Source organism: Brassica napus, chromosome C9 (assembly GCF_020379485.1).
Source record: "Brassica napus cultivar Da-Ae chromosome C9, Da-Ae, whole genome shotgun sequence".
Lineage (NCBI taxonomy): Eukaryota > Viridiplantae > Streptophyta > Magnoliopsida > Brassicales > Brassicaceae > Brassica > Brassica napus.
The window spans coordinates 48,475,429-48,502,585 of NC_063452.1; the positions used below are offsets into that span (position 1 = coordinate 48,475,429).

The following is a 27,157-nucleotide window of genomic DNA, read 5'->3' on the forward strand; positions in this document are numbered from 1 at the left end:
TATTAGATAATCTATGAATTAATCAGCTATTGATCCGTCTACATTTTCCGAATCAAATCCAGTAAATCAAGAATTATTTGAACATGTGTTTATAGAAGCTTAAGCAAAATTATCACCATCTAACGTATTCGGTGTTACCCCTCATCAATTCGAGTTTCGATAATGTCAGCAAACGTTAAAGTCTTAACCGAAAAAAAAAAATTATGCATTTTCTTTACGATCTTCATTCAGATGTTAGGGTTTTTCAAACTAGAATGTTTTTTTTCAGATGTTAAGTTGGTCATCTTAAAATGCATTTAGTCACTAGAGTAACTACACGAAATGGTTATATGAATCTAAGTTTCCCAAAACGTCAACCATATAATTTTATTTCCATCAAATGTATACAAAAGTTTACGTATTCATTTGTAGGCAAGTTGGAAAAACGCAAGGCAGGATAAAGAGAAAACTGAAAAAATATTATTCCATTTATAAAAAAAGCTAACAAGTGATATACTATAAGAGGATGATGAGGATCTATCTCATTAAACTTGGTGTCAGATAAAAAAAAGATAATCATGAGATTTTTGGGTATGGTTGGATAATATCATAATACCCAGTACGGAAGATGATGGTGGAGAATATATACGTCTTCGTTATATTGGTAAAAGAATATACAGAAATGGGAATCATTTGTATTCCCAAATATAATACAAAACGACGCTATTTTCATATTTTGTTACAAAAGATAGAAGCTTTGTCTCCAATTGGTTGTTATTATAATATTTTTTCTGTTTTAATTTTTTTATATGGTTACATGCATATATATATCTTGATCATGTCCAGTGAGGACTTGTCTGGAATATATTGGCTAAAAATTATTTTCTTTTGTTCATCATTTGTCCAAATCCGCTTGATCTGCTCAGTTTTATATTATATCAAGACATCCAATTATTTTCATACCCCTGCATACACGATAACTATACACATATAATATTCATTATCAAATCGTCTTTCATAAGACTTAGGATTCTATATTTTCAGTAATACCTAATATACGTAAATTCTTGGGACATTAATTGATTCATCTTTTGAGTTAGAAATCACTACAAAAAAACACCGATATTCCGACGACAAATATCTTCGGTATGTCCTCGGAATAATGGTATTCCGAGGACATACCGACGAGAATAGTCGTCGAAAATTTCTCGTCGGAAAGTAAAATTTCCTCGGAATTTTCTCGGAAAATTCCGAGGGAATACCGAGAATTAAAGATTCCGAGGATATTCCGAAGAAACATTTCCTATGACTGTTCGTCGGTATCTCCTCGGATATTTCCGATGAAACGGTCCTCGGAAACATTCCGAGAGAAAAGAGGTTTCGGAATATTCCGACGAACTTTGGCCGTCGGAATATTCCGAGAAACCTTTGCCGTCGGAATATTCCGAGAAAGTGTATCAGTCGGGATATTCCGAGGAGATATGCCCTCGGAATATTCCGAGGAACTACGGCCGTCTGAATATTCCGAGAATCATTGCCGTCGGAATATTTCGAGGAAGTGTATCCGTCGGAATATCCCGAGGGATACACTTCCTCGGAATATTCCCAAAAATATTTTTTTTTAAAATTAAAAATTTATTTATTTTAATTGAAATTCAAAAATATAAAATTAAAATTGAAATAGAAAACATATTAGATAATATTCAAAGTTGTACGTACCAAAATAAAACATTCAAAGTTTTTGAAAAAAAAAAGAAAGAAACTACGGGAACTGCTCGTTCGGGTACATCATCTTCATCATCTCCATCATTTGCTCGTTCAGCCTCCTCGTTGCCTCCCATCCCGCCTCTTGATCCGCCATCTTTTGCTCCAACGCAGCTATGCGGTCATCTTTGTCCTTCAACTGGTCCAGCACTTCTGGATCAACATAGGGTTGTGGTGCAGAAGGAGGAACCGACCGGGCTAGACGACCCAAACCGACCAAACGTCACTTCTTCTTTAGAACCGATTGAAATAGAAAATAAACAAATTTAAATAATAGAAAAGATGATAAAATGAAAATAAAGAAATAAATGAATTGAACTTTTTTATAAAGAACATACCGATTCAACGATTTCGTTGATTCGAATCCGGGACAAGTTGGTCGAAGCCGTCGAAGTGGAGTCCAGGTCGGTTTGAAGCTGAGATAGACGGGTCTCTTCGTCTTCCTTCTGAGTTTCGATCAGGCTGAGCACATCCCTCACAACACCATCATCAATCTCCCCGGGGTGCTTGTTGGTATGCACCGTCTTCATTAGGACGAAATCATCAACCGGCTCGCCATCATTTTCATCTGCCTTGAAAAAAAAAAAAGTTAAACAAACATTAGAAATCAGAAGAAATGCATAAAAAATAAAATAAAAATACTTAAATAATTAAAAAAAAAGATTGAACTTACCAAGCGATCCTCCAGAGTGGCAATAGTCTGGGCACCCAAATTGTGCTTGTACATGCCCTTCCCGCCACGATCGCTCTTGCGGTTGGCGGAGTTGGTCACGGAGGTAGCTTTCTTCTCGTCCTTATCCCAATGCACACAGAAGTCCTCCCAGACCGTGCTGTTGATCAACTTCGGGACCTTTTAATAAAAAAAATATAAAATAGTTTAATAAATCCAAAAATAGTTTAATAAATTCAAAAAATAGTTTAATAAATTAAAAAAAACCTGGTCGATGAGCCACTTCTGCTTCCACTCGTAGATCTGCTTCCCATAGTTGTCCATAACTTTATGGACGAAGGCGTCACGGATAAAGTTCGTGTGATCGGGATTCTAGGTGAACTCTTGCTAAAAAAAACACAATTTGTAGAACTTTTATATTAAAGATTAAAAATATAAGTTAAAAATTTAGAATACTTACCGCAAACTGACGAAACCACATCTCCTGGTCCTCGGCAGGGAAGTGAGTGAAAGTCGGATATCCCTTGCTGAGGTTCGAGTACATCATATTGTTGATCCATGCGCTGATCCCGTTCCCGGATCGGTTGAACATAATATAAGAAACAAATTATTAATAATGAATCAAATTTTAATGAAAGGAAAAAAAAAGACTTTTAATTACCATGTTTGACGTCGTCCCTTTGGACACGGAGTGAGATAGGGAAGATGCCCATGACCGGGCTGTTGAACCAACTGGGCAACAGTCATCACTCCCGGAACGACTGGAGGAGCGGGAGGGGGTGCAGCAGCGGGAGCAAAAACCGGAGCAGGAAATGAAGAATCCCGACAGTGGCTGCTCGACCCCCGAGAGAGGCTGGACAAACCTTGAGAGTGGTTCCCCGTACCACTACGACCTCGTGGTGAGGCACGACGAGATCGAGACCGGGTCTGATCACCAGTAGACCTGTAAATTAAAAAAAAATATATTTAAAAATAGTTTTAATAAATATTAATTGAAAAAATATTTAAAATTAGTTATAATAAATATATAAATTAAAAAAAACATATTTAAAAATATTTTTAATAAATATTAATTGAAAAAATATTTAAAATTTGTTATAATAAATATATAATTTTAAAAAAAACATATATAAAAATAGTTTTAATAAATATTAATTGAAAAACATATTTAAAAATAGTTTTTATAAATACAAAAAATAATAAAATAGTGTTTATAAATCAAAAAAATGTTTTATAAATACAAAATTAGTTTTAATAAATATATATATATTTTTATAAATATGAAATCATCTTTTATAAATCCAAAAATCATATTTATATACAAAAAACGTTTTGTAAAATCCAAAAATTCAAATTTATATACAAAAAACGTATTGTAAAATACAAAAATTTAATTTATATACAAAAATCGATTTTATAAATACAAAAATAATAAAAAATTTATAAAAAAATTTTAAATCAATTCAACACAACAAGTTATCCAACCAAATCACAATTCTAAACCTATTATACAACCAAATCACAATCCTAACCAATCACCCTAACAAAAATTTATCAAAAAACTTCTAAAATCATCAAATCTACACAAAAAACCTAACAAATAGAACCTAAGAGAGTGGGATAGTGTCCTTACATGATTTGTGTAGGTTTAGAGAGGATTCACCGGAGAGATCGTCGCGAGAGAAGGGAGAGATCGCCGGAGAGGAGGGAGAGGAGCCGGAGAGGAAGAAGAGAGAAATGGGGAAGAAGAAGTGTTTCGTCTTTATAAAACCTAGGGTCCGACGGAAACTATCCGTCGGAATTTCTTCGGTATTTTCAATTTCAATTTTCGCGAAATATTTCGCAGCTGGTTTGCCCGGTTAAATGAAAATATTCCGAGGAAATTCCGACGGACACTTAAATATCCGTCGGAATTTCCTCGGATATTTCATTAATTCGAGGAAAAAGAATATCCTATTATATTGTTCCTCAGAATTTCCTCGGAATATTCCGAGAAAATTCTGAGGAACACATGTTTGGGGTTTCAAAACATTAAATTTTTTTGCCCTATATCATTTCTTATACAAATGCAATGCATACCATTGATGAATCTTTGTATAGATGATCATAAACTATGAAATAACAAAATTTCAAAACGAATTGTAAATATTCTCTTTACCGTTCATTAAAGTGTATAAGTGTTTCTCTTATGTTGTGGGGATTTCGTCCATACAATCGGAAAAGTGTTTATTATAGGGTAAAGAACAAATTTTTGACTTCATAATCAGTCTAAGACACTTAATACGGGTTATATAAGTGTTATTTAAACCGCAAAACGTTGTTTTCGGTTTAAAAACCCTACTTCCTCGGAATTTCCTTGGAATATTCCGAAGAAATTCCGAGGAACACTTGGATTTCCTCGGAATTTCCTCGGAATATTTCGAGGCTTTTCCGAGGAAACAGAAACCCTAAAAGAAAAGCCTTAAATCGTCGGAAAAGTCTCGGACTATTCCGAGAAAATTCAGAGGAAATCCCTAAATCCTATTATCCCTCAGAATTTCCTCGGTATTCTTATATTAAAAAAAGAAAAAAAGCGATGCTACTCTGTTTCCGAGTCATCATCACCAGATGAATCTGAATCTGGATCTTGGTGAAACTCTCCAATCTCTTGTTTATCCTCTATGTGAACGACGACTTCCTCTCCAAAGTCGGTTAAATCGACTACAAGGCCAACTGCAGCTAAATCTTCTGCTGCACTTAAGTTACCGGATGTGCTTGGTTGTAGTGGGTCTTCCAGCTCAGAACTTCCCTGAACTCGGCTTCTCGGGTTGAGTGATGTAACAGTGACCCTTGGATCATCTCTGTTCCTAACCCGGGTGTACTTGATATAACAAACCTGTAACATTTAAAAAATTATTTAATTTGTAAATAAGTGTTATTAATACACATGATGATGAATCATTATGAATAATTGATATATGTATATTTAATTACCTGATCGGCCTGAGAAGCAAGAATGAAATGATCATAATATTGCAACTTTCGCCTCGAATGTATTGATGTAACACCAAATGCATCTGTTCTCACACCTCGATCTGGAGTGTTGTCGTACCAATCACAATAAAAAACAGTACAGCGCAATCCAACCATGCCCAGATACTTGATTTCCATAATCTCCCGTATGTTTTCGTAGTATACATCATCTCCAGATGCAGAACAAATGCCAGCATCATAAGTCGTACTCGAACGTCTCCTCTTTTGAGTTGTGAATGCATATCCTCGAGTACAAAATCTCGGATATGACTTCACAACATACTCTGCTCCACGCACCAACTCGCGTATCCAATCGTCAAATGTTTCACCTCTGGTCATACCAGCAGACACCTATTTATAGCACATATATATGTTATATCAATATATGTGAATTAGTAGAAATATGTGATAAATAATATTTTAATTTGTGTAAAGCACTCACATAAGTAAGCATCCATCCAAAAAATTATCTCTCCTTCAGTTCTTCAAGTTCCTCCTCTGTGGCGTATCTATATTCGAACCGCTTTTCTACCATGAAAATCCTGTACATATGTTGACAATAATATAATTAATTAAGATTTAAATTTCAACTTGTTAAAATAAAAATTTGTAAGCTAATTTTTTTACCTGTCATATTGAAGAACATCTTCGCAGTTGGTGAGCAAATATGTTTGCAAATGACTGCGCTCCTGCTCAGTAAGTCGACGGTCCTTTGGTTTTCCGCTAAGTCGTCCAACATCTGTGAAGATGTCTGGAACCGTAACATGATATGTTGCCCGTTCGCCTCTATCATCATGCCGAGCAGGTCTTCTTTTTTTGGTCTGCACTTCTGCTGGAAAGTAGAACTCGGCAAAGTTTGAAGTTTCTGAATTTATCATCTGTGCGATTATAGAACCTTCCACCCTACTATAATTTTTCACCATCTTCTTCAAATGGTACATATACCGCTCATACAAATACATCCATCTATACTGCACAGGACCACCAAGTTCCAATTCTCTTGCCAAGTGAATAACAAGATGCTCCATAACATCAAAAAATAATGGAGGAAATATCTTCTCAAGGTTGCACTGAATCACGGCTATGTTAGTCTTCAAATTTTCAATACCTTCAAGAGTCACTGATCTCGTGCATAAATCGCGGAAGAAAGCACTAATCCCTGCAATTGCTTCATGAACATTCAGTGGTAATAGTTCCTTGAAGGAAAACGGAAGGAGGCGCTGCATCATTACATGGCAATCGTGACTCTTCAAGCCGATAAACTTTCCTTCCTTTCTGTCGACACAGTTACGCAAATTAGATGTGTAACCGTCTGGAAATTTCACATCGTTTGAAATCCAATCAAAGAACGCATCTTTTCCCTCTGCATCAAGTTGGTATATGGGAGCCCTACCATTCTCATCAACATGAAGTTCCGAACGAGCACATATATCGACTAAATCCAGTCTTGACTTCAAATTATCCTTTGTTTTACCTTGAACGTTAAGGAGCGTGTTCATGAGATTGTCAAAAAAGTTCTTCTCAATATGCATGACATCTAAATTATGCCTCAGCAGATGATCCTTCCAGTATGGCAGATCCCAGAAAATACTCTTTTTGTGCCAGTTATGTAGCTCTCTAACCGCACTGACTCGAATGTTTTCATGTCCACCTACATCTGGCGTCCTTTTTGCATCAAAATACCTAAACTACTTCAACAAATCTTTCCCACTAACTTCCTCAGGTGGACCATCAAACACCTGCTTGTTCTTCGTAAACGAAGTCTTACTCCTGCGGTATGGATGACCAGGTGGTAGAAATCATCTGTTACAGTCAATCGAACACGTTTTCCTTCTGTTCTTTAGTTGGAAAGCATCTGTGTCATCTTGACAATATGGACATGATAGCCTTCCATGCGTTGTCCATCCAGATAACATACCATATGCTGGAAAATCACTTATTGTCCACATAAGTACTGCCCGCATTTGAAAGTTTTCTTTACATGAAACATCGTATGTTTCAGCACTTTGAGCCCATAGTTGTTGCAACTCATATATTAGTGGCTGAAGAAACACATCAAGTGATCTCTTAGGATGCTCTGGTCCGGGAACGAGAATGGAGAGAAACAAAAACTCTCGTCGCAAGCACAAGTTTGGCGGTAAGTTGTATGGTGTAAGAATGACTGGCCATAGAGAATACTGTCTTCCACTCTTGCCAAATGGGCTGAAACCATCAGTACATAATCCAAGGTAGACATTTCTTCTCTCATACGCGAAGTCGGGATATTTTGATTGGAAATGCTTCCACGCTTTTGCATCTGAAGGATGTCTAATCTCACCATTTGTTGAATGCTCTCCATGCCATCTCATTGGTTGCGCTGTGCGTTCAGACTGATACAACCTCTGCAACCTTTCCGTCAAAGGCAAATACCACATCCTTTTAAATGGCACTGGAACTCTTCCACTCGTATCTTTATAACGAGCCTTTCCACAAAATTTGCATGTAACCCGCTCTTCATCCGCCCTCCAATAAATCATGCAGTTATCGCTGCATACATCTATTACCTGATATGATAAACCAAGACCAGATACCAGTTTCTGAACCTCGTAGTATGAACCAGGGGCTACATTATCCTCAGGTAGAATACCTTTTACAAAATCAGCAATCGCATCCACACAATCTTCAGCCAAATTATAATCTGTTTTAATGCCCATCAGTCTTGTTGCAGATGATAAAGCTGAATGACCGTCTCTGCAACCTTCGTACAAGGGTTGCTTTCCAGCATCCAACATATCATAAAATCTCATAGCTTCTGCATTGGGTAAATCTTCCCCTCTAAAATGATCATTTACCATCTGCTCAGTACCTACACCATAATCTACATCCATTCTAATTGGTTCTTCTAACCTAACCGCAGGCTGAGGTTCGCTAGTACTACCATATTCATAATCAGTTTCTCTATGATGATACCAAATTTTGTAACTTCGTGTAAACCCATTCAAATATAGATGAGTCCAAACATCCCACTCTTTAATAATCTTTCTTTTTTTACAATTAGAGCAAGGACATCTTAACATACCCGTTTCTGCTTCCGGTTGTCATTGAACTAACCCCATGAATTCGGTTATACCTCGTTGGTATTCTTCCGTAAGCAATCTCGTGTTCGGATCCAAATGAGGTAGATCGATCCAAGAACGATAATAATTTGAAGAAGACATGCTTTTTTCAATCAAATTCGTGTGTAAATATAGTATGTGAGAGGATGAAGAAATGGAGTGAATGAAGAGGTTGGGGGGGGGGTGCGGGTATTTATAGATGAAATGTTGCCGACAGTACCGAGGAAATTCCGACGGAATACCGACGGCAACGGCTCTTTCCTCGGAATTTCCTCGGAATTTTTAAAATCCCCAACGGCTTTCCAACGGCTATAATATATCTTCAGATATTCGTCGGTGTTTTCCGAGGAATATGCCTTCCTCAGTATTTCATCGGTATATTCCGAGGATCTCATTTTTCCGTCAGAATGTCCGTCAGAATTACGATGTTTTCTTGTAGTGAATTAAAACTACAACATGGTGAAAAATTTCCTTTCACTATTTTATATTTGAGTTTTTTTACGATTCATTTTACTTGAGGAGTTTATTACTAAAAATACTTTATATTTGTGGCATATAAGTTAATGAAAAAGGTTCATCTTCTGGGAGAATAAAGGACTGTCAAGTTCGAGACTAAAATAAGGTATACTAGTGAATTCATAATCCCCTATATATTAATTGAGGAACATTTGAAAAGATGTAACTTCAATTTTGTATTAATTAAAATAGGCCCCAATGTATAGGTGGCACTCAATTAGATAGTCAATTACATTCAATTGAAAAATAAGTAGGTCCACATTCGATTTTTATATGTTGTTAGATACATAAGTTGGTCAAACTATATGATATAATGATATGATATGTTATTTTCTTTCCTTAAATCAAACCTACGGAATTACCATAAATGACTAATATATATATGACAATTAATGATTTTAATAATAAAGATTTGATAACAATTTATATCTCCTCCATCATTTTTTTTTTAATTTTATATTATTAAAATAAATTAAACAATCAAATTAGCTATAAAAGTAAAATTTAGATTTTTTCGTATATGTTATAATTTGAATTTTTAAAAACGACAATAAATGACTAAAACTATTAAAATTATTATGTTAAAAATTAATGATCAATGGTTTAACATTTTTATTATAAGAAGATACACATGATTTTAAAACCATATGAGTAAAAAATATCATTTAATAATAAAATATATATATATACATATAGATTAAACACTATATACCATAGGATTACATAAATATTTTAATATTAAAAGTTTCGATGAATTTTCAGGAACATTTATAAATTATAAACTTATTAAAGATTTCAGATTGAAAATTTTGTTATCGATGATTTAAATATTTTGTTATAAAATGATATGAATGATCATAGAACCGTATGATTATAAATTCTTATTTAATAAATAACTATATAAAATATATTATTCTTAGAAAAATAGGTTGGTACATCTTAACTTATATTACACTTTTTATTAAACTAACTATCGAATTGATAAATAACGTACCAAAAAATGTTTTGCACTTTCCTTAAATAAAAGCTACGAAATTATCTAATATGATTAACATATATGTGAAAATTAATTATTATGAATAATAAATATTTGATAACAATTTTTGTATCTTAGTTCTTTTTAAAATTTTTATATTATTAAAAGATATTAAAAATCACATTAAATATATAATAAAAAACATTTATATTTTTTTATATGCTATATTTTGAATTTTTCAAAACGTCTATAAATTGTTAGAAATTTGAAGATCACCACTCTTAAAATTTTGTGATCAATAGATTATTTTTTTTTGTCATAATAAGTTACAAATGATCATAAAATTGTATTAATATGAACTTTTATTTAATATTATAAGAAGATACACATGATTTTAAAACCATATGAGTAAAAAATATCATTTAATAATAAAACATATATATATATATAGATTAAACTATATACCATAAGATTACATAAATATTTTAATATTAAAACTTTCAATGAATTTTCAAAAACATTTATAAATTATAAACTTATTAAAGATTTCACATTGAAAATTTTGTTATCGATGATTTAAATATTCAGTTATAAAACGATATGAATGATCATAGAAGTGTATGATTATAAATTCTCATTTAATAAATGACTATATAAAATATATTATTCTTAAAAAAATAGGTTGGTCCATCTTAACTTACATTATATTTTTTATTAAACTAACTATCGAATATTCGAATTGATAAATAATCTACCAAATATTGTTTTTGCACTTTCCTTAATTAGAAGCTACGAAATTACCTAATATGATTAACGTATATATGAAAATTAATTATTATGAATAATAAATATTTGATAACAATTTTGGTATCTTAGTTCTTTTTTTAATTTTTTATTATTAAAAGATATTAAAAAAATCACATTAAATATATAATAAAAACATTTATATTTTTTCTTATATGTTATATTTTGAATTTTTCAAAACGTCTATATATTATTAGAAATTTGAAGATTCTCACTCTGAAAATTTTGTGATCAATAGATTATTTTTTTTGTTATAATAAGTTACAAATGATCATAAAATATAACCCATATGAATTTTTATTTAATAAATATTCAAACTAAATAATATATATATATTTATATATATATATATATATACTAATGATTTAAAGCAACAAGATTGGCTGATCAATTTAGTTGTCCAGTTGAAATCTTTCAAAAGTATGTGAAAGACTAAAGTCAAAGTAAATATGGATTTAGAATAGTAGTTATATTTTACTAACCAAAATACCGAAAAAAATCGAACCGAATCGAAACCAACCCGATATCTGGATTGAACACCCCTAATCCAAATGAAGCAAAACTATTGTTTCATTCTCCAAAATACAATAAAAATAATAACTTAATTCCGCGCAAGTCGCAGATCTTATCCTAGTATTTATATAAAAGTAGTTATTGTTTTGTCTGTCTATTAGAGAGTGGAGAATTAGATGAACATACAAACTTTAGCATATGGAAACCCTTAGCATTTTCCTTGCCTCCTTCACAAATATCACAGCCTGTCAAAATTAGCCCTTTAAAACTATTTAACTTCTTCCATCACTATATAGGGAGTATTTGCTTATTAATCTTTTAATTATTATAAGCATTTCCTTAGCTGTGAATTCCCATTATCCCTCTCCTCTCTCGCCCCCTCTTTCTCTATATCTCTCTCTCTCCTTCCACACTGCTTTACTCCTATATTGATTGTTGACAAAGTCCTAAAGTGATCTCTTAGATTTTGGATTACTTATTAAGTTATGCTTTGGAGAGAATTAGTGAAGAAACATATAGCATAAGGTAAGTGTATGCGTCTTAAACGGCTTCTATAAGCTTCTCTAAGTGAGTTTTCTGGCATGAACTCAGAGCCTTAGAACATGATCAATGACCTTCTTTGGAGAGAATCACAGCTTGGCCACTCTTCTTTTCAGGTAAGTTTTATAGAAATTATATGTTCCATATATATATATATACATATTCTTTTATGTGGGTATTTACGGATTGATGAAAGTTATGGACAATTATAGAAAGGGTTGATATACATGTATACATGTGTGTGTGTTTACTTATAATCGAACAGATCATTCTGTATACCAGAAAATGTGTATATGTGTGTTTGTATAAAATCACACATTGGCATTTTTTAAGTTGGTTTAGACTTCAAGACCTCCGTGAAGATTTATATTATTCTTTTCTTAACATATCATACACCGTGAAGAGTAAAGTTAGTCATCAAAATTTTGATAGCGAAACAGATATTTTGTTTAGAAAAGACATATATATCACAAAAACTTATTAAATAGAAACCTTATCTTTTAAATAAATTATTGTCCTTGTCTTATCCTGATTGGTTATCTAATTTGGTTCTCCACAAAATATAGATCTTCTCATGTCTTTTTTTTTGTCCTTGTGCGCGTGTGTATAGAGATAGATGTAAGTACATGAGTCAGAGATAATTTATTGACATGATTTTTGTGTAGACAACTTTTAAGAACAGTGAAGGAAACAAGTTTAAGTGGAAACTTAGGTGATACAGTCATTTCCGCATGAATGCAAGAACGTTATGAACGATGAGACCGATTCGTATATATTCATATTTAATGATTTATAACATTATTATTTATTACTTTAATAAAAAAATGTGCTTTATTAGCATGATCATCAAGATACACCAAATAGTAAAATGACTGCTCGACTAGATTGATGGTTTCCCTCCTATCTATTTTAATCATTCTCAAACTAAGCGATGCTTATCCAGAAGAAAAGGAAACAAAAATCAACAACTTGCATGCTGTCTTTTTTCCCTCCGTCCTTTGCCAACCTTCACCGCATATTTCCACTTTATTGCAGCAATTCGATTACTCGAAATATTATATTTTAAACTTAAGTAGTGAAAATGAAGATTATGGTAATATTTCGCATCAATTACTTTAAGTATAAAAGTATTTTCGAATCGTTTGATACATGATTTAAGATATCTTATTTTCATACCTTCTTAATACCAATGCTTTTTCATGGATAATATATATAACCAAATACAAAAAAATTAGATATTTTGCATTGCTTATCAAAGTAAATAAATCAATATTCATGAAACAAATGGTACGCGTCTACTGTTGTCCTGGGGGCACTACTTAGATACTGACTAGCTAAGTATTCAGCTCGGTTAATTAGTTGTATACTCTGTTCAATGGCTATTATATTATATTTGAAATAATATGAATTATATCACTAATTTTTCTTTGAAATAACTAGAATGTAATAAACAAACAAGTTTCAATTGGAATAAGCAAACAAAAAGTAACTATCTTAGTCATTTTCAGCTGAAGAATTGTAAATGTTCTACTTCTATAATTGTTAATTAGAACCCCAATATTTGTGGTCTCACTTGCTCTATCCATTGATATGGTGGTGATCAGAAAGACATTTTGATTCTGTTAATAGAAATACTTGGCTTTGGGTCAAAAGACCATGAGAGAGAATCTAATCAAATTCAAAAGTGTGACCCACTAGTCAACCTTCTTTTGTCTATAAACCCTTCACTTCAAGAACTAGTGGCTTCTGACAATCACTCCATCAACATCAAAATCACATGTATCATGTACGCGCCCGCGCACACACACACACACACACACACACACATACACTATAAGTAAAATTAGGGTTCCTTTTTGGTGTGCGTTTCATCAATATAATCATCAAATGGCTATTAAGTGTGTGACTCTACATTTCAGGCATGGGAACGAAGATCGTTGAGCGAATTACGGCAAACTCATTTGGCTTAGAGAGTGTCGATTGTAGTGGATTCGTCGGATTTGGTGTTGATGATCAACGAAAATCTTCAAAGGAGAAATTGACCGGCGACAAAGAAGAGAACGGAGTTTTTGTTTAAAGGTCAATGGATAGGTTTCTTGAAAAGCAAAGTGCTGAGTCCATCAGACGGACAATGCAAGCCCAAGAAGATCTTTTCAAGCAACAGGTACGTTATACTTACACATGCATATATTGCATACATATTGATTTGGTTATTCAATCCGGTTTCGTGTTCAATTTTGGTTTTGATCTTTCATTTTTTTCTTAAGTAACCAAACTAAAAAGTAAATACAGTATAGTATATACGGATCAGTCTGGAGTGATTCAAACTCGATTTCTACTTATTGATGTAATTTGAAAGATTTAAGATATTTGTTTTGCTTTGAGTATATTTTACCTTTTCAATGTAAATCAGCTTGCATTTTGGATATCAGAAAAGATAATCTTTAGTATAAACGAACTAAGACACGATTTACTTTTTGCTTATTTGCCTACTTTATATGATTATATTAGGTTGTATAAGTTCAGTATATATATATCATGATTTATATATATATAAATCTGTGTGTACATACTTGTATATGTCTTTTCTTTTCGTTTTTAGGTCCAACTAATTAAGATTGTAATTATTAACAATAATTGAACTGTTTTAACCAAACTTGGTTTGTGTTCATAAATTGGACCAACTTGGTTTATCGACATCAAGCAGAACACCTTTGAGGTAATAACCTTATATATAAGAAATTGATTATCGCAGGTACGAGAGCTGCATAGAGTATATAATATACAAAAGAAGATGATGGAGCAACTCAAACATAGAAGCCAATATTGTACTACTAACAACCAAGACCAAACCGGTCCAAGAGAGAGAACCGGAAGCTGGTCAGGCATAGACCTCGAAAATGTAGCTAGAGCCAGGAACACAACAACGGCGGAACATGTTGAAGAAAGCGAACTAGAATTGACATTGAGCATTGGAATGTCTTCTTCCTCTATGAACAAGGACATGGACTACTCGTCGACGACGTCATTCAGATCAACATCGGATAATTGTAATAATCAGAGCAACAATATTAACTGTAATAACCAAGAAAGTAGCGGACCAACCACGCCTAAGAGCAGCTCAAGTACGACGTCATTTGACCGAGAGAAGAAGAGACCTCATTGGCTCTTTCAGGGACTTAGTATTAACCGGACTTCATGATTTTTGTTAATTCACTGACTCTTTCTTTTTCCTTCTTCGTCTTCTTCTTGGTTTTCTTCTTTTGTATCTTATTTGTTACTATTATTATCTACCAGATTTACTGATACTTGTATTAGCTCTAATTATTTTTTCTTAGTTGTCACCAAAAAGTCAAAAACCCATTTGACAAAATAAATCATCAAGTATTTATTTGAGCCTTCTTCAGTCGTAAAATTTTAACATGTAGAATTAGAGAGTATGAATATATTCTTGTGTGTCCTAAAATAAAATAAAAAATAATATTTATTGTGTTGTGTCTTAATGACTTACAAGATAATTGTATATACATACAACTTAAACCGATTTCAACTACGAATATAACTTATCTATATTATTAAAACTGAAGTACATTTTGGTAATGTTTGAAAACATGGATAGTAGAATAAATAAAAATTGTTTGGAAACATGGATAGCATATTAAATATTTTCTTTTATTTACACATTTAACCATTGCATTTACAATAAATTAACTACTTTTTTTTATATTTCTTTTTATTTACAGATTCTACCACTACATTTAAAATAAATTTAAATTAATTAATTACAATGATTGTTGTTTCTTTGTGGTGAAATTAAAAACACAAACTAATATATATAGTATATATTATATAAAACAACTTTTAAGTACAATATTACCTTATTTAATTTAGTCAAATATAAAAATTTAGAGAGTTCAAATTTTCAAGAAAACAAAATATCATAAAATTAATAATAATTCATAGAAAACTAATGCAAACAATTTTTATTTTTAGTATGTTGTTTCATTTTAAAATAAATTAACAAAAACAACAACAGATTAATATAAATAGTATAATTACATCAAACTGCATCAATTTATAAAAAATTTAATATAGTATTATGTACAAAATAAAAAAATATTATTAAAAAATTATATTATAAAATAATATATTCTACTATATATGTAAATTACAAAACATAAAAAAAAAATGGATATTTTTAATAAAACCAACGATTTATGAGTTTACGTTGAAGACAAATTAAATCAAACACCCGCACGGGGGTGCGGGTCAAGTTCTAGTTCAAACTTAAAATATATAGCTAAATCATTTAGTCATTAGAGATGACAAACATGGATCTGGACCGCGGGTCTGGCCCGTAAAAAACTATCGCGGAACGATATTGAGACGAGGTTTTCTAGGCCCGTAAATTTGAAGGCCTCGCGGGACGGGCCTTTGCGGGACTGGGCCTTTTGCGGGATAGGCCGAAACAGGTCATTCAGGATTACATGGACCCACATTTTTTCTTCATTTCTTATTTTACCTAAGAAAAACGAGAAAAAGAGTGAGAAGAAAGCGATTCTTGTGACTTTTCCCTCATAAAACATAAGGAGTTCCGGCGATGATGATTCGAGCTCCGGTGATGATGATTAGAGCTCCGGCGATGACGACTCCAGCTCTAGCGATGATGATTCGAGCTCTGGTGGTGTTTTGATTTGGTTTTTTCTTTATATTACACACAACTATGAATTGTTTTATTACAATGTGATATCTCTTATTTAAGTTGATTGGTTTTGTTTTCAGTACTGTGAAATGGTGTTTTCTTAAATTAAATTTGGTTACAATGTTGTTGTTTAGGAGAAAAGTTAGTTGTATATCACGTCACTTGTATAATTTGGCAAAGTGATTCACGAACTTTTTGCAATCTAAATAATTAAAAAGAGAGATGGTTTGATGAAGACATACAACACTTGAGCCAAATTATTACAAAGATAACAACTCAATCAGATTCAAACTTAACAAAAGCTTATGCCGATAACAAAAGAAGACTTTTAACTCAAGAACGCAAGCACAAACGGAGCTTTGTGGCATTGATTTTGAGAAGGCTTTAGTGAAGCTTAATGAGCTCTCTTCAACTCTCTTACACAACTCTTCTACTTAAACATTCATGAAAGAAGCTGTAACAGGAGGTTTGATAAGGAGGCGTTCCGCGGGACGGCCCGCGAAGGCCTATATATTCTATGGTACGGGTTTGAGCCGCCATTTTGAAGACCGCAGTCTATGCAGGACATGTCCGCTGTGACCCGCTCGACAACTAACCCGCCGCGGTACGGGATAGGTAAAGACATCTCTACTAAAATGATTTATATAATATTCTTTGTCCGGGCTTGATAGATTTCACGAATTTCAATTCATAATAGTTGGACTTCAAAAGTCCGTAACAAACGCAATATATCTCCAATATAACACAATATATATCTTACTATGCTATAATAGCACATGGTATACACAAGCCTGTTTTTTTTAAAACTTTTGTTCTTTCTCGTCCCTAATAGTAATCTTCGTCGCTTTCTTCATTTCTTGATCGGAAAAAGTTTCTTGCGACGGCTGAAGCGGCTCCAAGAAACATGAAGAGAACGAGGGGTCGAACCCACCGCCGACACCAATTGCCACCGCAGGACCAGGGGCAAAGAAGGAAAACGGTGACCATCCCCAACCGCCGTATCCATTTCCATAACCACCGATCGAAGGTGGTGCGACCTGAGGATTAACGTAGATGTTGGTCCTATAAACAGAAAAATGCGCTAGTGATATAAAGTAGTCTTTATCCTCCAAACGCCAACTTTTGTGTGTTTGGCTGTTTGCATTTACATATGAAAAAGCATTCACAAGACGCAATCATTTTTTGACCAAAAAAAAAAAAAAGACACAATCATTTGTGTAAAATCTATATCATTCTTGTTCTTCTTTTGTTTATGTTTTTTTAATGATTAATCAAAATATTGTTCATAAAGCTAACGGTTATTTGAAAAAAAAAACTGCATAACCAAGGTGTAACCTTCGTGGTTTGGTGTTTTGTATCCAAAGTATTAATATATATATATATAAATATTGTAGTAACAATATAGACATTACGACGAATTGGTGACAAAATGTTAATGGTTACAATACGGTCGTCACAAATATTTTTTGGTAGCAAAAAGGTCACAATTTTTGTGACAAATATATTCATTTATGAATTCGTCATAAATGGTGACGGGCTTAAAAGGTAACAACAATATCACGATTAGTTACTAATTTAGTTGTCTCAACATTGTCATAATTTCTTACTATTATAATGTCTCTAATTTGTCACTAATTATGACAAATATATTGTCACAAAACGTCATAAATAATTACAGAAAACTGTCTCAAACCGTGTAATCTACTAATGTCATAACTTTCAGAATTTGTCTCATTGTTACCAATAGTGGTCACAAAAATGTTACTAATATTGTTACCATACATTTTGATAACTTTATAAACCTGATTTATTTATAAATTCAAATTAATAAAAAAGACTGAAATCATATTAGAAAATTGCAAATTAGTTTTATTCAGAATAATATTTGTAATACAATAAAATAAACTAATTATATTAAAAACATACACAAACACAACAAAAAAATTCATCTAATTCTAGTAGCCTCAGCACCTCCACCACTGAAGCTTCGTTTTCTGCCACCATCATTCTCTTTCACTGAATCTCATTACGATCATAAATCTCTCTGTGACATTTTAACCGCCTGGATATTCTCGGTTACAAATTCGATTTGGTTTACCTGTTCGTGCATTAGCCAGAAGAATTTATTAAGAGGATTTTCAGGATTTTAAAAAGACGACATTCCTGTGAAGAATAAGGTGATGACTGATGATATTACCTTCAAAAGAAGAGCACTGCAAGAATTTTCATTGATGGTGTTCTCAACTCATGGTTTGAGGACACTACCATTTTCATGATTGTGTTCTCGAACATCCCATATTTGAAGTCCCCTTCCGTGAATAGCTGGAACCACCTCATGGTCAAAAACTTCAATGGACATAGTTGGGGCGGTACTACAAGATGGCCGCCGCATCAGCCCCTGAGGGCCAGAGTAATAAGATTTACTGTTCTGTGCCATCTCTCCGAAACATTTAATCACAATGAGACTGAGATGTTTCAATAAAAAAATTATATTAAAAACAATATCATTAGATCCCTTTCCTGTATAGATTGAAGAAACACACGACTCTTCGTCTAACCACTGTCGGAAGACTGAAAAACTAAGAGACTAATTAAGATCAAGAAGATTGATACAAAAGAAATGATAAATAAATTCATAGTCAAAGTAAAGTGCTGAAAAACCGAAGGAAGAGATAGAGAGGAGGCTGAATGTACAAAAATAATAAGAAGAGGTTATTTATATAAGGTAAATAGGGTTTTACGAGATGTCCGTGTAGCCTCAATATATGTTATTGTTATGTTACTAATATTTTTAGTCCCAAAATAAATTGATACAGAATCTTAAGAAAATTGATATATGAATAACAAATCACCAATTGCGAGTAATTATATGATATAAAAGAATCAGCCATATTTTTTTACCAATAAATTAGTCATATAAAAGTCTGAAACAAAATGTATATATTTTTGCAACAAAATTATGTATATATTTTTTTCATTTACATGTTCAAAATGAAAGTTATTTATAATATTTATATTTGAAAACTTTTATAAGTGTTAGATTTCAGAATAATCATGATTAAATTTTGGTTGAAAATTTGTTATAAATTTTCATTTTTTTTAAGAATGTTTTTATTTTCTAATAGTTTTTGACTAGTTTTCATCAAATAATTGTAATTAAATAAAATGTTAATAAATTAAAAGTTTTTCTGGAGAATTAAATTTTAACAAAAAATTGATACCATTTTCCAAATTTATTTTTAAAAGATAATCATTTTCATAAATGCCTTAAATTTGTGATTATGATGATTAAATTAACTATCATAAATTATTTATAAATGATTAAAAATAATTTTAAATATTTATAGAAGTTTATAAACCAAACCTACTCCATAAATAGTAAACCCTAAGCAAAAATCATAAAACCCTAAACTCAAAATTTAAGATATTTTTGATTTAATATATTTTTTAAAACTAATATTTAACTTAGGAGATTTTAAACAATTTATCTGGATTTTTTTTGGTTTTTTGACCCTACTCAATGGGAGCTTCTCGTCAATTGTCCAGTGTACCGTGTCTCAGGTTTCTTTGCCCTTAATGGTGGAAGCACTTGCTCTCGGGGCAGCTCTCTCATCAGTACAACAGTTATACCTTTCCAAAGTTTGGATGCGTTCTGATTTTCAAGAGCTCAGCCCGAACTATCATCTGGAATTCGATCAGCTAAAGCTCTACAACATTCACAAAGATTTTTTTTAACTACAACATTCTCATAGATATCGAAATCATATCTTCTTCTTTAAGCTTCATCTATTTTTCTTTCATCTCTGGAAAACAAAATATGATAGCAGATTCTTTGGCAAAATCTGCTTTATGTAACATTAGAATTATAACCGGTTATTGATATCTCGTTTAGACTGGTTTAGTTTTCTTTAGCTTAAACCATCTATATATATACACACACTTGTACAGTTATAGAGTTGAGCTGCATTTTCTAACAACATTTCTTCATCGTCTTCTTCTCTTCATCATCTCATCAATTCATCACCTTCATATCATCTAATATGGTATCAAAGACTTTCTGATCTTCGTGATTCCGCTTCGTCTCTTCCGATTATCAGCTCCAATTTGCTTCTTTACGCCGATCATGAGCGTTTTTACGCATTCTTCACTCGTCGAACTTCTCGAGCTTCTTTCTACTTACATCATCGCCATCTACGAGCTTGTTTTTCTTGCTATCTTCTTCGTTTCTCAGTGAATCGAGTGTTCTTGATTGCGCACAGTTCGTCATCTTCTTGATTGGATTTCGCCATGGCTTCTCCAGATCTAGATCCGATTCCGCCGAATTTATCTTCGATTCCTGCTCGATCAAGCTCGATTCCGTCGTTATCTGATCCGAATTCCAATCCTCTGTACGTTCACCATGCTGATCATGCCGGTATCTCTCTCGTCTCTGAAAAGCTTACTGGCCTTGGGAACTTTAATAGTTGGCGTCGCTCGATGTTACTAGCCTTAGGTGCTCGTAATAAGGCCGTCTTTGTCATGGGAATGTATCTGGATTTAGATGAGAGTCATCCTGATTTTGGTTCTTGGTCGAGATGCAACAACATTGTGTGCACATGGTTAGTGAATGTCGTTGATAAGTCCATTGCTAAGAGTATCATGTATCTTGATACTGCTCGCCAAATGTGGCAAGATATTCACGACCAGTTTCAAACAGAGTGATGGCCCTCGTACCGCTGAGATCAAGCAACAGATATATGCGGAGACTCAAGGTTCACAGAGCGTCAGTGAGTATTACACACGCCTCAAACAACTCTGGGAGGAGCTTAAGAATCATGAGGATCCATACACGTGTTGTTGTGGTCATTTGGATTGTGCTAGTCATAAGCAACTTGATACAAAGGCTGAGCAAGATCATGTTCTGAAGTTTCTAATGAGTCTAAATGACAGCTTTACTGCTACAAGAGGGCAGATTCTGATGATGGAGCCAAAACCACTCCTCGCAAAGGTGTTTAACATTGTTTCTCAAGAAGAGCGCCAGAGGTCTATGAAGTCTACAAGTGGTGTGGCATTTCAGGCTTCTCAAACAACTTCCTCTCCAGATTCAGTGGTTGTGGCTTATGCTGGTGGTTATAACAAACAGAGGACTCATCCCATTTGCTCTCACTGTGGTCTTGCGGGACACACGGTTAACCGATGCTACAAACTACATGGCTATCCTCAAGACTTCAAACTCCGGTTATAAGAGACATAATCATTCACAGTCCAAACTTACTACTGGTGGTTCTCAACCGTGGAGCAAGAACACGAATGTCGCAAATATGATTACTCAGGATCTTGGTAGTATCTCTATGCATGATCAACAGGGAACTCACTTGGGGACGGTGACAACAGAATAAGTCCAGCATCTTCTAAGTGTTCTCAAAGCCAACTCCAACAGCATTGAGAACAATCATTCTCAGATTTCAGGCAGCACCATTCAACTCGCAGATGGCTCAGTCTCTACCATAAAACCTCAACCACATCTTGTTCCAATTACCTCTTCTCACCCTTCAACTTCAGGTACTCTCCTAAATAACTCAAACTTTATCTTTTCTGCGGGAATCATTCACAGTCCAAACTTACTACTGGTGGTTCTCAACCGTGGAGCAAGAACACGAATGTCGCAAATATGATTACTCAGGATCTTGGTAGTATCTCTATGCATGATCAACAGGGAACTCACTTGGGGACGGTGACAACAGAATAAGTCCAGCATCTTCTAAGTGTTCTCAAAGCCAACTCCAACATCATTGAGAACAATCATTCTCAGATTTCAGGCAGCACCATTCAACTCGCAGATGGCTCAGTCTCTACCATAAAACCTCAACCACATCTTGTTCCAATTACCTCTTCTCACCCTTCAACTTCAGGTACTCTCCTAAATAACTCAAACTTTATCTTTTCTGCGGGAATCAAAGACAGCCTTACTTTTATGCATGATTCTTGGGTTATAGATACAGGAGCTAGTTGTCACGTATGTTCTAACTTGAAAATGTTTTCTCAAACGCAAACAATAACTAACACCACTGTGACTCTACCTGATGGAACACGTATTGCAGTAACAACTTCTGGAACTATTGTCTTTACTGATAAATTAATTTTGAATCCGGTGCTTTATGTTCCTAACTTTCATTTCAATCTTCTCAGCATCAGTGCTTTAACTAAAAACACATCTATCTCAGTTCTTTTCTCTTCTAATTCATGTCACATTCTGTCATACAATCCTCTTGAATTTCTTCAGGAGCATACTCCGGATTACATGATTGGGAAGGGTAACCTTCTCGACAATCTCTATATCCTAGATCCATGTGCTCCTGCTTCTTCTATTTCCCCTCAAGATCATCACGTTTCTCAAATTTCCTTTGAAGTATGGCATCAAAGATTGGGACATCCTTCACAGAATAAAATTCATATTCTTTCAAAGAGTTTAGATATTTTCAAAAGTAAGATAGGCCATGATCATTTGTGTAAAATTTGTCCTTTGGCTAAACAAAAACGTTTGTCATTTTCTTCTTCTAATAAAATGTCTGCTTCACCATTTGATTTGTTACATTTAGACATTTGGGGTCCTTTTCGTGTTCCAACCATTGATGGATACAAATATTTCTTAACAATAGTAGACGATTGCTCTCGAGTTACATGGATTTACCTCTTGAAAGATAAAAGCTCGGTTACTACGGTTTTTCCAGAATTTTTAACTTTCATTGAAACACAATTTAACACTTCTGTGAAAGCCATTAGAACAGATAATGCTCCTGAACTCTCTTTTACATCATTGTTAGCATGTAAAGGAATTCACCACTACTTCTCTTGTGCTTACACGCCACAACAGAACTCTGTTGTGGAACGTAAACACCAACACATATTGAATGTTGCACGTTCACTTTTGTTTCAATCTAATGTACCATTAGCCTATTGGGGTGACTGCATACAGACTGCCATATACCTGATAAATCGAACTCCTACTCCACTTTTAAAAGACAAATCTCCTTATGAAGTTCTCATGTCAAAACCTCCTTCATATGATCATCTTCGTGTGTTTGGTTGTCTCTGTTTCACTTCGACATTACTCAAGGATCGTCACAAATTTTCACCACGTGCATCTCCTTGCGTTTTTCTTGGTTATCCTCAGGGATACAAAGGTTATAAAGTACTTGATTTACACACTAACAAGATTTCTATATCACGCAATGTGGTTTTTCATGAAAATAGCTTTCCCTTTTCTGAAACTCTTTCCTCTGATTCAGATATTTTTGATCAATCTGTTCTTCCTTTGCCTGTTCCTGACTCTCCATTTCCTGCATTCTTTGATCTTGATGACAACACATGCTTTCATGATGAGTCTTCAGTTCCATTTTCTGAACCTGCTACTTTTTTGGATCCTACGGTTCCTTCTAACTCTCAAAACACTTCATCACAAACTAATACTCACGTTCCTAACACACGTTCTCGAAGGCAAACTAAGGCTCCTGCTTATCTTGACCAGTATCATTGCTATCTTCTTAATAAAAATTCTTCTTTTCCTGCCATCAAAACCATACTACTCCTTACCCTATCTCAGCTTTTCTGTCTTATGACAAATTTGATGCCTCTTACCGCAATTTTCTTCTTTCAATCACAACCGTTACTGCTCCCAAAACCTTTCATGAGGCCATTCTGCTTGATGAGTTTAAGGGTTCTATGAAGTCTGAAATGGATTCCCTAGAAGAAACTGGCACCTGGTCTATTTTTCAACTACCTCCTAAGAAGCATCATGTTGGTTGTAAGTGGGTGAATACTTACAAATTCAATCCTGATGGGATGGTGGAGAGACCAAAATCTCGTCTTGTTGCTAAGGGATACACTCAATTAGAGGGCCTGGATTATCTTGATACGTTTTCTCCTGTAGCTAAGTTGGGAACCTTCCGGATACTCTTGAGTCTTGCGGCTACTAAGAATTGGTCTATTCAACAACTTGACATCAGCAATGCTTTCCTTAATGGCGACCTAGATGAGGAGATTTACATGACCATTCCTCAAGGTTACACGGAGCTTACTGGTAGAAGTTATCCTCCGAACTCTGTGTATCGTCTTCACAAATCTCTGTATGGACTCAAGCAGGCTTCTCGACAGTGGAATCATAAGCTTACCTCTGTCATTGCAGCTGCTGGTTTTACTCAAGCTCCGTCTGATCATTCTCTCTTCGTTCGTCAGTCTCAGTCTTCATTTCTTGTGGCTCTTGTGTATGTCGATGACATCCTCATCATGGGAGATAGTGATGCAGCTATTGATGAGTTCAAGACTTCACTGAAGATTGCTTTCAAACTCCGAGATCTTGGTCCTGCCAAGTACTTCTTGGATTTGAGATAGCGCGTAATGAGACTGGTATCACCATCAACCAACGTAAATATACTCTTGAGTTGCTTCAGGATGCAGGGTATCTTGGTTGTAAACCAGTCTCAGTACCAATGGAGCCAAACTTGAAGCTCTCAGATAAATCAGGCGATCTTCTTCAAGATCCTTCAGTCTTTAGGAAGATCGTGGGTAAACTCCTCTACTTGACTCATACACGTCCTGATATCACATACGCTGTGCACAAGCTTAGTCAGTTTATGTCTGCTCCTCGCGTGGATCATCTCAAGGCTGCTCAGCGTGTGTTACGGTATTTGAAGAATGATCCTGCTCAAGGTTTATTTTACTCTGCTTCATCTTCTGTCAGCTTGACTGCTTTTTGTGATGCTGATTGGGCTTCATGTCCCGACTCTCGGCGATCTACAACGGGTTATTGTGTCTTCTTGGGTGACTCTCTTGTTTCTTGGTGTGCAAAGAAACAACCTATAGTATCCCGTAGTAGCTCGGAAGCAGAGTATCATTCAATGGCCGATACAACATGTGAGTTGATCTGGTTAGCTTCTCTACTCCGTGATCTGCATTGTCCTCTCACTAGTCCAGCAACATTGTTTTGTGACAATCAGTCCGCTTTACACATTGCGTCGAATCCAGTTTATCACGAGAGGACAAAACATATTGAGTTTGACTGTCATGTGGTTCGAGAGAGACTACAGAGTGGTTTCTTAAAGACGATGCATGTGAAGTCAGCTCATCAACTTGCCGATATATTCACTAAGGCAGTGCAACCTGCAGTCTTTCATCACTTAACGCTCAAGATGGGTCTTCACCATTTGTTCATTCCATCTTGAAGGGGGGTATTAGAATTATAACCGGTTATTGATATCTTGTTTAGACTGGTTTAGTTTCCTTTAGCTTAAACCAGCTATATATACAAACACTTGTACAGTTACAGAGTTGAGCTGAATAATATACATTTTACATTTTCTAACAACCTTTCTTCATCGTCTTCTTCTCTTTATCATCTCATCAATTCATCACCTTCATATCATCTAATATGTAATGCTTTTTTCCATTGTATAGTAAACTTTGGTTTATAATAATATACCGTTCAGAAAAATGATTAATAGATTTTTTAATAATGTATTTGCTACAAATTAAAGTTACAACTTGTTTTGTCATTGTTCGTACCAATCAGTTACTAACATTTAGTCTTTCTATCATCACAAACTGAATCTTGACTTACAGTCACAAATTGGTAACAATTGCCACGGTAAACATTGTCACAATTATGTCACGCATATTACGTTATATATTTCCGTCACACTTATGTCACTAACCGTGACAAAAATTGGTTACGTCTAAATGAGACAATATTGTGACAAACCAGCTACTAACTTGTGATGTATAAATTTAGTCACAAAATCATCAGTGATAAGTGACAAGCTTGTTACGGATAATTTTAGTCGTACAATTATGTCACAATATGTCATTTTTCTTGTAGTATAGAATACAAATGCTTTAAAGTTTGTTAGTAATGGGCTAGTATCATATACTTTGAATTTCGAGAATGTTAAATAAGTCTAAAATAGAGAGCTTCAGGTAACAAAAAATAAATAATTACCTCGATCCGTTGTTAATTCTTGGTGGAGCCGTGGAGGCCGAGGAGCAGAAGACCGAAACGCTTGACCGCCAATTCTTCCACCGCTCATAGCCGCAGACGCAACTCCAACGGATCCCAAAGCCAAAACGCTAACAGCTAACGTCGCGATTGCCAATTTCGCCAGCTGATTCTCATTTCTCCTAACAAATAAATAAATAAATAAATAAATAATTCTTGAATAAGGTAAATCCTAAAATTAAAACAGATAAATTCTATAGAAAAGTAAAGAATATTACCGGTCAGATTCGTCTTCATGGTGTGGAGCTTTGCATTGCAACTGATTGAGTTCGGACGAGTTGGCTTAATATTGTGTTGGTTTGAAACTGTATCGGAAACTGAAAAAGTTTAATTCTTATAGTATGAGTTGATTCCAGTTTACGTGTAACAAACATTTAACCAATACTAAACCACATAACCGGCTTTCTACTCTAATAGTCGTGAAGAAGCTATAGCTCCAAGGTACATGTTTGTTGTCTCTCTGTACTTTTGTTCTAGAAGCTTTCTTTCCTCTGTTCTAAAGGATCTTTCTCGGCTTCTCGGTTTCTTTTCTAGCTTTGGGTTTGTTATAAAGCGA

The 27,157-nt window shown here is 34.1% G+C and overlaps 1 pseudogene; it reads left to right on the forward strand.

The window, feature by feature from the left end:
* The first annotated feature begins 11,503 nt into the window (after positions 1 to 11,503).
* On the forward strand, positions 11,504 to 15,177 carry LOC106397032 (annotated as a pseudogene).
* Positions 15,178 to 27,157: the final 11,980 nt, after the last annotated feature.